The sequence below is a fragment of the Vombatus ursinus genome, unplaced genomic scaffold (assembly GCF_900497805.2).
Source record: "Vombatus ursinus unplaced genomic scaffold, bare-nosed wombat genome assembly UNPS02014832.1, whole genome shotgun sequence".
Taxonomy (NCBI): Eukaryota; Metazoa; Chordata; class Mammalia; order Diprotodontia; family Vombatidae; genus Vombatus; species Vombatus ursinus.
This window is the reverse complement of record NW_020954610.1, coordinates 26,874,624-26,886,773: the sequence shown is the minus strand read 5'-3', so window position 1 is coordinate 26,886,773 and position 12,150 is coordinate 26,874,624. Positions and strand designations below refer to the sequence as shown.

General features: G+C 38.7%; 1 pseudogene; it reads left to right on the top strand.

The window, feature by feature from the left end:
- Positions 1-646: 646 nt before the first annotated feature.
- Positions 647-9,089, top strand: LOC114025826 (annotated as a pseudogene).
- The last annotated feature ends 3,061 nt before the right edge of the window (positions 9,090-12,150 follow it).

The following is a 12,150-nucleotide window of genomic DNA, read 5'->3' as shown; positions in this document are numbered from 1 at the left end:
GCTGGAATTAACCCAATTAAGACCAAAGGATTTCCCCTCCCACTCAGCCATTCCTGAGTCATTTGACCAGAGCACCTTCACAATGTTTCTCATATAAATCTTCCATCTCCTGCCTCTGTCTGTGCCTTTGCACTGGCTGTGCTTCATGACCGGAATGAATTCTCTCCTTATCTCAGTCTTCTGGAATCTCTAATTTCCTTTAAAATGTGGCTTCAGTGCCATTTTCTGTATGAGTTTTTTTTTTTTCCTGGTTCCCCTAGTTCTTAGTCCCCTTCCTTCTTTATATGCCAAAGTTACTTTGTATCTGTTTTATATGGACAGTTCTCACTTTATGGAAGTGGGATGTTCTGTAGAACTCTTCGTGATGATTTTTACATAATACAAATCTGCCCATGGATTGGGGTAGGGAAGAAGGGAGGCAGGAAGGGGGCCACAGGCATGGAGGTAGGGGACCAACATAGCTTTCAAGGACACATGGGGGCTAGGAACAGAGAAGTGAGAGCAACAGAAAGAACACACAGGATGGAGGGGTGTGTTGGAACCCAAAGGAAGAATGGAAGAGCAGACAGGTAGAGGCTGGCCATGGATGTAGACAGGACAGGATGGGAGACCTGGGAGTCAGGGACAGAATCATATCTGAGTATAGATGGGTGAAGACAATGGGGGCCCAGACTTGTGGGTGAGTGAGCAGAGGCACAAAGGTCTCTCGCTCTGGCCACACTGTCCATGGGGTTTCCTTGGTAAAGATATTATTATGGTTTGCCATCTCCTTCTCCAAAAACAGAGGTTTAGTGACTTTCCCAGGGTCACACAGCTAGCAAGAATCTGAGGCCATATTAGTATTCAGATCTTTCTGACTCCAGACCTAGTGCTCTATCGACTGAGCCACCTAGCTGTGCCGCCTACCCCACCCCCAATGACTAGCTAAGCACTGCTAAACTGAGGCTGCAGAGAGTGACAAATTTTCCTTTACTTGCCCTTGCAATATGCCCTGGCTTTAACTGCTCTGTTCTCACTTGACTCCTCAGTAGGAAAACCAGGTTTCCAATGCTTTAGTTCTACCCTTATTTCTGATTCCTGAAGAGCAATTTTATTTTTGGCTCTCATCTAAGGAATCCTCTCAAGCAGGGTGGAGAAGTTAAAAAAGATACCCAGGGAACAATTACAAACCAGGCATGGAAGAGGCAATTTTATTCCCATCCAGAAAAGGGAATGCTGAACAATAAAGGATCCTGAAATCATAATCATTTGAGAAGCTACTATCCAAGCCTTGTTGGGATATTTACAAAAGAGCTAATCATTAGCTATTTCACATCTCATGTCCACTGACTACACCCTGATCAATGCCAAGTGTGCTTTTTTCTTTCTAGTAGTTGCTGTGTGTGTGACTTTTCCAATCTTATCCAATCTGCAGCAGGCTCTGTTGTTGCCACTGTGGCTTTCAAAATTGCTCCAGTAGAAGTGTGTGTGTGTGTGTGTGTGTGTGTGTGTGTGTGTGTGTGTGTGTGTATTCTTGTGGATGATTCTCTGTCTCTGTCTCTCTCTCCCTCTCTCCCTCTCTCCCTCTCTCTTTCCCCCTGCTCCCTGTCATACAATGGCAGAGTTAATAAGAAACATTTATCTTTACAATATCAATATTATAGTATAAATAGTTTTTCGGGGTCTGCTCACTTTACTTTGCATTAATTTACACAAGTCTTTCCAGGTTTCTATGAAACTGCCTCTTCATTTCTTGCTACACAAAAGCATTCCATCACATCCATATACTACCATTTGTTCAGTTGTTCTATATTCCTGTTGTTCGACCTTTGTTTTCAAAGAAGACCAATGATATCATGAGTGAGTGAAGCTTTGACTGGTGTGTGAATTGAGTATAAGTGAGGCAGAATTGCACAAAATCATCAGCCTCACTCTCTCTTTCAGAGCCATTAAAATCTAGTGGCAAGACAAAAATCAGGACAACTGGTTTCTTTGATGTTTTACCAAGCTCTAAGTGCTCCATAGCACTTGCATCCGCTGTCTTTGTGGCTGTTGGAACAAACTGGATTTGTAGGGATAGTCCACTAGCCTGTAATCCATCCCATAAAACCCGTAGTTCCTATGAAATAAACAGGCAAACTTAAATAATTTTACTTCTGTGGAACTATTGTAAAGTTACTGAAGCTCCTGATCACATATTTCAGAGCCCTATCTGATTGTTGTTGTTTACTCATTTCAATTGTGTCTGACTCCTCATGACCCCGTTTAGGATTTTCTCAGCAAAGAGTGTTTTGCCATTTCCTTCTCCAGCTTATTTTACAGATGAGGAAACTGAGGCAAATAGGGTAAAGTGATTTGTCCAGGGTTACAGAGCTAAGTGCCTAAGACAAGATTTGAACTCAGGAAGATGAGTCTTCCTGACTCTAGCCCTGGAATTTTATCCATTGCACCACCTAGCTAGTATCATGGGGGATTGTGGGAGAGAGAAGCCTTCCATACTCCTGAAACTATTCAATATGTTCTGATTAAGCTACAAGTCCTTACACACCTTACCCCTATCAGCAAACCTCATTTCCCTCGCATTTCCCAAAAATATGGCTGGGCAGGAGTCAGGATTCCTTCACAGACCCAACATACGTTAGAGGCCATACACGTTGAAAGGAAAATAAGGATGATTTGGTGATGACATGATAACTTGGTCACCCTTCCAAATTCCTCTCAACAAGCAGTCTCTCCAACTTGGGGAAACAGAGGCATTATAAGCCATAATTAATGCATAGTCTGTTCCTTTTGCCCTTGAATTTTACTATCTCTAAAACTTTGACCTTGGAGAAAATACAACTTTTTGCTGTCAACAATAGCATAGCATTTCACTTTATTTGACTCAATGCATAATATAATTGAATGAAATAATAATATAGTGGTATTGTCTGTATAAATTATGTTCCCATCCCACTGTGCACTTTGAATTATTTTTTCCCAATCACATCGAAGTTTTGTACTGAACCAGTCACACTTCTTGCTTCATCCCCAGTGGGATACCACAACAACAAAATTGGAAATGGGGGTCTGGGAGATGCCATCAGTTCTACCTCCACAGGAAGCAAGTAGAAACACTGAATCATAAGGAGTATTAACCTAACCCCCAGTCAGAAACCTGGAAAGGATCCTGACTCTCCCATTACCAAGGAAGTAGAGAATCAGCCAGACACATCACTCCAAGAAGAATTCTGTCGGGGGAGGAAGTATATAATTAAGTGAAAGTCTCTGTCACTGCCACCATCACCATGCAATCAACAGCTTCTCATGTTAGGGGAAAAGATGCATCAGGTTTGATAGTTTAACTTCCATTTATGAACAACAGCATACCTTTCTAAGATGGTTGGTCAGAATTTGAGGCATGACTTTTGATCACTGGGTAGATTTTTTTTTGTTTTTTTCTTTATTGTTTCCCACCCCTTTAGTATAAAATACTTAGTCTTCCTTAGCACTATACTAAACCTAGTGAGCTAATCCACCCATTACTGCACAAGATTAAGTCATTAAAAAATAATAATGATAGTTGACACCCTGTATCATACTTTTAGGTTTGTAAAACACTTTATATACCTTGCTTCATTTGATCCTTGATATAACCCTGTGAAGCAGATACTATAAGTTTCATTGACCCCATTTTATAGACAAGGTAACTGAGGCACAGAGAGGTTATAGTCACAAAGCTAGCAAGTATTGGGGACAGGTTTCATTTCTATGTTTTTCTGCTTCCAAGTTCCACTCTCATTTCAGCATAGGAAGCTAACTCTCAAATTAAGTTAAATCATACATATATATGTAGGTATATATATATATATGTGTGTGTGTGTGTGTGTATAATATACATATATGTATACACATATATCTTGCTTGCTGAATGGTTGAATGAATGACTACCTTTATCAATCAATCACAATAAGAGCTGCCATATTGCAGTGGAGGTGCCTAGAACAATTTTTTGCCCTTAGTAGGTACTTACTAGATGCTCATTGAATTGGATTGCAGATTATCTTGGAGCAGTTTCTAATTTACAGTGGCAATTGGATTTTCTGACTTTGGTGGTTGTGGGCCAGAGAAAGAAAATAAATGAGAAATTTCAGTCATAGTACTGAGGAGATTATATATCTTCAAGCCACCCCTCCCAAAGCAACTTTTTGCTAGAACCTAAGCATGAAATATTTAGAATTCCTAGAACTCTACAAGGCAAACTTTTATCCCTCTAAAAAAAGTTGTTCATAGCCAGGAGCTTCCTACTGGCAAAGCATGCTGGACTGATCTGTTTATTCAATGCCAGAGTTTACTTTTTCACTGACTGACACATACCAACCCATCTCTGAAGGTTCCTGTGTTTGCCTGAATGACACCTCCCAGCAAAATGGGATCATAATGGTGTCTGATTTTGGCACCAGAGCCTGTTGGAATGGTTTTTGATTTTGAGTGGCTGAGAGCCTTCCTCTCTACAAGCATTACAGGCACCATGCTAGGAATGTTAGGACAAAACAGAAGAGATGAATGAAATAAAAACCAATAAATTTGTAGTGCTGATATGTTTTCCATGCAGTCTTTCCATAGTGTCTTTTCAGCTTTCTCAGTCACGAAGCTTTTTTATTAGCTTGTCAGACCATATTTCATCACATACACACAGAGACACACACACATACACACAGACACACAGACACAGACACAGACACACACAGACACAGACACACACAGACACACACACACACACACACACACACACACACAACCTTTGACGTCTCCTCCCTGCCCTGTCTCTTCTGAGTGTTAAAACCTGCCAAGACCCAAGTGATGCTGGTTACAAATGTTGTGCAATGTGAGCCTAATCTCAAAGCCCATTACTATGGTACTCTTTCCTTATTGGTGGAAACCTAGTCCGTAGTCTGCATGAGCTTCAGGCAGAATTGGCTACAGCCTGAGAGAGAAGGGCTCTGCAGTTTTTGTAGAGTTGCTCAGTTTCTTCAGACTCTTCAGGTTCTGCAGTCACTTCAGGCACTTCTGGCTTCAGCTTCAAGAAATAATAAGATGGAAGATGCCAACCCCACATCAAGTTGCTAAAGGAAAGGATTCTGGGGAAAAGTCAACATGAGTGTTGTAGGCTTCTTCCCAAAGTCTATTATTTAATTAGTGAGTTTTATTATTAGGCTAATTTTACTAGCTAGAATGTCAGCTTCTTTCTAGAGTCTTTTCCTTCAACAATCTGAAGTTGGGTTGGTATCTTCCTTCTCCTTCGAAGCTGGAAGTCAGGAGTATCAGAAATGACTAAAGAATCTGAAGAGACTTGAGTGACTTTATGAAAGCGCTCTTCTTTCTCCCAGTCTCACCAACTCTACCAACCCCTTAAGCCCCTCACACAGACACAGGACATAGGTTTCAACCAATAAGGAGAGAATCCCATACCAATGGGCTTTAGGACTGAAGTTACACTAATAAAATGATAGGGAATAAGTCAATGTTTTTCTTCTTAAGATACTGATCCAAAAGGGTATGAACAAGTTTGTAGACAACCAAGATTACTATTTCAGATCAATCAACAATAAACTAAAGAGATTGGAAAAGTTGTGATGCTATTGTTTACTGAGTCATCAAACTACAGTCATCAACCTAAGCCATCAACCTCACATTAGTGTGTTAAATCAGACTCAAATATGATTGCAAGCCAGACAGCCATCCCTTTCCTCACATAGACAGTGGCTGGAGAAATCCAATAAAGTGGAGAGTTATTCCATTTTATGAGGATTCACAGCATTCTCCTCAGCAGGCAGACTATGGGAGATAAGTACTCTTCCCTGAAGAAGGAGAGTGTTCCTTCCCATGAGCTGTTTTATGCAGAATAGTTGGGACAAACCAGAGATATATAAATAGGAGAGCAAATGGGACTGGCGTTGAACGTAGGAATTGGTATAATCAGGATAGTGTAGTACACATTGTACTCTTAGAGGTTTATCTGCTAACCAACCTACAAGCATAGTAGGTTATTACCATACCCCTCCTTCATTTCTGTTGTAAAATAACCTCTACTCATCCTTCAAAGCATATATTAACTTCCTTCTTCTCCTTAAAGTCTTCTTTCATTACTGTAGTCTTCATCAACCTCCTTTTTCTCTAGGTCCTAATAGTACTTAGAGTATATAAGTGGGAAGTTTCCTTATCTGACACTTACCATGTTATCTTGAGCGAGTCATTTAAATTCCCCCAACCTTAGTTTCCTCTATAAAGTATGGGGTTAAACTAGGTAATCTCTAAGGTCTAGTCCCCCTGGAAATCCTATGATCCTTGAAAAGATGATAGAGGACATCTTGAAGCTATTCCTTCCTAACAGAACCTGGTCTTGACTGGAGTCATGTTTCATCAGTAATAGGTCCTCCCTCACAACCTAGTCAGCTGCAACAAGATCTCTGTCCAAAGATAGACAAAAGATTAATTGATCTGTTTACCTGGGAATCTCCATTTTCCCAGAAACACATAGACACAGCATAATTCCTTGGAGTCAAAAATGAAGGGCATGTTCCAAAAGTGAATAGAACAATTTGCACAAATGAACAATGTGGGGGCCACAAAGAGGGACATTCTGGGAAGATGGTGGACTAGGTCAGAAATAAGTATATAAGTGGAGGCTCTCTAGATTTCCTCCACAAACAGACAGAAAGTTACCATGAAATGAATATGGAGCAGTAAAAATAAAGGGGTAAAGCAGTTGTCCTCCTAAGTCAACTTGAGAGGACCTCTGAAAAGACAGAACCTCCAAGCTCTGAGGTTTGACTTGAGTGAAGTAGAGACACTTCCAGGCCGACTCCACTGAACCAACAAATAGCAGGTGCTGGAGCTCTTCTGTCCGGAAGCTTACTAGGTCTCAATAAATTTCACCTCATTTTTCATTTCACTCAGGGCCACAAGAAATTTCACCTCACTAATCTTCACCTCATAGCCTCAGGAACTTTCATGTCACAAATTTTTACCTCACAAACTTTCATCTAAAGAACAGCAGACTGCTGAATGGGGGAAGATTGAAGGGCTGTCCCACTGTTTCCAGAAGCCAGGCCTAACAGTTCTGACCAGAGGTGATTCTGAAATGCGGCTGTAGGCAAAGAGGGGTGGACACAGGTCAGGTGACTACAATACTGCAGGGAGCAAGAAAATTTTCAGGACAGCATGGTTGGGGGCAGTAACTCTGGTTTATGGGAGGAAAGAAGTCCCTGAGGTTGAGCCCCTGGGCAAAACTCAGAAAATAACCGTGAGGACCTGAGACCTAGGGCAACATTACCCACAATTCAGGATTAAAACTTGATTATATTAATAAACTACTAAAAATAACATACAGTAAAATAAAAATAAATATGGATTAATCACAGAAAAAAAAACAACCCTAGATAGCTACTTTGGTTAAAAAAAAAAAAAGCTGGGATTGTATTAAGAAAAATTTAGTGAAATATTAAAAAGCCATTCCTATCCAAAGAGTAACATCAAATGGTCACAAGCCCAAAATGAGTTATTGGAAGAACTTAAAAAGGAATTAAAAATCAAATTAAAACATCAAAAAATCAAATTAAGGAAAAATTAGGGGAAAAAATAAAAGCAATTCAACCAATTGGAAAAAGAGGTCCAAAATATTAAGGACAAAAAATAAGTCCTTTGAAAACTAGAATTGGACAAGAGGAATCAAATGATGTTATAAGACACTGAGAAATAATAAAAGTAGAAAAAAATAGAAGAGAATCTAAAAATCTCATTAGAAAAACAACTGATCTAGAGAGCAGATGGAGGAGAGACAATGTAAGAATTGTGAGACTACCTGAAAATTAGGTTAAAAAATAATCTGAATACAATGTTATAAGAAATCATTAAAGAAAATTGCCCTAAAGTTATAGAACAAAAGAGTAAAGTAGAAAAAGAAAAAAAAAATCTACCTGAAAGAGATCTGAGGAGGAAAACTTACAGGAATGTCATAGCCAAATTTAAAAACTCCCAGGTTAAGGAGAAAATATTGGAAGCAACAAGAAAAAAATTAAAATACTGTGGAAATACAGTCAGGATTTCACAAGACCTAGCAGCTTCTACTCTAAAAGACTGTAAGTCTTGGAATATTATATTTTGAAGAACAAAAGAGCTGGTATTGCATCCAAGAATAACTTATCTAGCAAAGTTGAGTTTGTTGCCTAGTGATGAGTTGAAAGCTGAAAGACAAATACAGGCCCTACCTCTTCAGGGAGTAAGTAGAGAGCCATCATCAGCCCCATCTCTGTCCCAGTGCAGACTGGCCCCTGGTTATGCAGGTGCAGGAATCTAGAGCTTGATGAGTACAATGTAATTGATGCAATGAGGTGTTCTGTTTCAAGTGTTGTCAGAAGTATTAGGCCCCTACAGACTGTACCACATTCTGGAAATGGCTTACAAAGTGTGCAGATGACTCTGAAATGGCAAACTACATTAGTGTTCACACTCAAGATCGTCCAAGTGCAACATCTGTATTGAGAAGAATGGAGGCTGCAATCACATGCAATATTCTCAGTGTAAACATGATTTCTGCTGGATATGTCTACGAGACTGGAAGACCCATGGCAGCAAGTACTGCGAATACAGTTGGTACAAAGAAAATCCTGATATTGTAAACCAGAGTTAGCAGGCACTGATGAGGAAGGCCCTTAAGAAGTACTTGTTCTACTTTGAAAGATAGGAAAATCACAATAAGAACTTACAGCTACAGGCACAGACATACCAGCAAAGTCATGAGAAGATCCAGGAAAGAGTGGTGAACAATCTGGGGCCTTGGATTGACTGGTAGAACCTGCAGAATGCGGTTAAGCTCCTAGCCTAATGGTGTTAAACCCTACAGTACACATATTCATATGCATACTACATGGAGTCTGGACCTAGAAAGAGAGTATCAGCAGGTCCAGCTGGAGGCAGATAATGAGAATCTTTCAAGGAAGGTGGAATGAGCAGATAGCTATGACAGAGAGGACTTGGAGAATCAGAAGCACATGGCTGAGTAGCAGAGGAGGACCCTACTGAAGGATTTCCATGACATGGAAGTCAGGTCACAGAAAGATAGGAGGTGAGAAGGGAGACAGCATCGAAAAACAAGGCATCCAATAGCATCATTGCATGGAAAGGGCACTGTCACTGGAGAGAACAGACCAAGAGCAATGACCCAGGCTCTCAAAGCTCTCCCATTTTAGTCACTTTCAATTTTCTTCTCATCTTTCCACTTTTTCTGTGCCAGAACAGAGGCCATGGTGAATTGTTGTCTTTATGGGACTTTTTAAATTTCCTTTGGATTGATGTTGGGAGGGAGGGAAAGTTTTTCTGAATGGCTGTTAATACTATTAGATCATCTAAGACAATTCCATAAGACTCAGGATGGAAAATGCTATCCACATCCAGAGAAAGAGCTATGGAGTCTGAATGCAGATGGAAGCATACTATTTTCTCTTTTTTGTTTGTTTTTTTCTTTCTTGTGGTTTTCCCTTTTTATTCTGATTCTTTTTTCACAACATGACTAATGTGAAAATATGTTTAATATGATTATACATGTATAGCCTATATCAGATTACATACCATTTTGGGGAGGAGGGAGGGGAGAGAGGGGAAAAAATTTAGAAATCAAAATCTTATAAAAGTGAATGTTGAAAACTAAAAATAAATAAATAATTTAACTTAAAAATAGTATTAAATCATTAAAACTTATGTAATTTTCAAAGGTTGTAAAACTATAGAAAACAAAACAAACAAAACTCTATAATAACACAGAACCCTTTCTTTTACATGAATGAAAAAAATAGACATTTGACAAACTGAAAGATTTTCAGGTATTTGTAACAAAAAGACCAGAACTCAATAGAAAATTTTATATAAAAGATCCAAAAGAAATATAAGGAAAACATTAAAGAATAATTACAAGGCACTCGTTAAGGTCAAAGTATTTACTTATTCTATATATAAAAATGGTATCAGCATTCTTAAAACTGTTATCATTACTCAGGTAGTTTGAAAGACAGGTTGGGGCTGAGTTGTGTATGATGGGGTTATTCTAATAAACAAAACTGGGTGAGAAAAGGTAAAAGAAAGTAATTATATTATAAAAATCGGTCATGAAAGGAAGAACTAATACAGAAGAAGCAGGTGGAGGTGGAGGGTTGGTAATGTTGGAACCTTACTCTCATCTGGCTTGAAGAAGAAAAAATGTGTACATCTGGAAGGGTATAGAAGTCTTCTGAACATGTAGAGAAGTGAAAAAAAATCGAGGGACAGGATTGGAGAGGAACTTTCAGAGAGGTGTGTGGATTGGGATTGGGGGTGGGGGAGAGGATGTAGCAGACTTGTGGAAGAGTGTGTGGATTGAATTGGGGGGAAGGAATGGAGGGAATTTTTGGAGGGGTAGGTGAAGTGGGGAAAGAAGGTAGGGTAACAGGGATAGGGTAAAAAAAGAGGCTGAGAAAGAAAATAGTGAGTAAAAATAAGATAGAGGGAAGTTCACAAATGGTAATTATAACTTTGAATATAAATGGGATATTTATAGCAGCTCTCTTTGTGGTGGCAAAGAACTGGAAATTGCAGGTATCTCCATCAATTGGGGAATGGCTGAACAAGTTGTGTGTTTGGTTGTGATAGACTATTACTGTGCTATAAGAAATGATGAGCTCAATGATCTTAGAAAGGCATGTTACTGTATACAGTTAACAGCAATAGCTCTTTAAGAACAACTTTGAGCGAGTAAGTCATTTTGACTATTACAAATACACAAATTAAAAACAAAGGACATATGAAGAAAGACACTATCTGCATCCAGAGAAAAAATTGATAAATAGAAATATGTATATAATAATTTTACATATATATACCTATTTTTGTCTAATGGTAGCCTTCTTGGAGGGGGGAGAAAAAAGGGGAAGAAAGAAATTTACATGATAACTTTGTTGTATATTTGGAGGGAATGGCAAATTATGGAAGTGCTTATTTTGTTCCATGAATTGAAGATAAAATAAATTTTTAAAAGATGAACACTAAGGTCTGGCAATTTCAATACTATGGATGAGAAATTGTCACAGCTATGTAATATAGCACAGTTAATTCGATAATAAACTGCTGTGCCAAAGCATAGACAAGTGGCCAGAATAGATCACCAGCATCCGAGCTTGTCTGCCTCTGAGTATCTGAGGCCTATTTCCATCAGTGGAATGTGTCAGCTGATGAATCATCCATCCAGGTAGTATAGCTATAGAAGCTTCCCTTTTTCTGATTGATGTCTATGAATTTAGCCTTTTATCTGATTTTCTAAATCTGTTTCTACCAGGCATGATTATGTGAGTATTTTAGCTTTTCTTGCCTTGTTATCCCACCAATCAAATGTCCTTACAACATCATAAGGAACATGGAAGCCATGAATTCCTGAAAGTAACACAGAACTTGGCACAACTTAGGTTGGTATTATTTGCTTATACACACACATACACACACACACACACACACACACATATGTACATATATAACCTATAATAGGCTTATGTCTTAATCTCAAATAAGATTATAAATGGTTTAAGAGCCAAGACTAGGTTTCTTACTCTATATTAACCATAGTTCCCAACATAATGTTGTTGTTTGTAGAGGGATAACAAAGACTTTGATGATGATGATGTTAATAACAACAATAATATTAATTAATAACTAGAATTTTTATAGTGCTTTAAAGTTTACAAATGCTTTACACAATCTCACTTGATCCTCATATCAACTCTGTCAAGTAGATACTTTTATTATCTCCATTTTATAGAAGAGGAAACAAACTGAAGTGTTAAGTGACTTCCCCTGGATCAAGTAGCTAGTGTCTTAGGTAGGATTTAAATTCAGATCTTCTTGACTCCAAGCTTACAAAAGTATATGGCAGAAAATTGTACCTCTTTCTTTGTATGAGTGACCAGCAAAAGATTGGCAGAAAACTTCAGTGTAGTCAAGTAAGCTAATGCAAAGCTGTATGACATTTACTGGGCCTCAGTTTTCACATCTGTAAGACAAGTATATTGAGCTATGATGATTATCAAGCTTTCTTTCAATTCTGCATCCTATGATTCTGTACAGTATAGATGTGCTTATTATGTATATGCACATGTATGAACACATAAA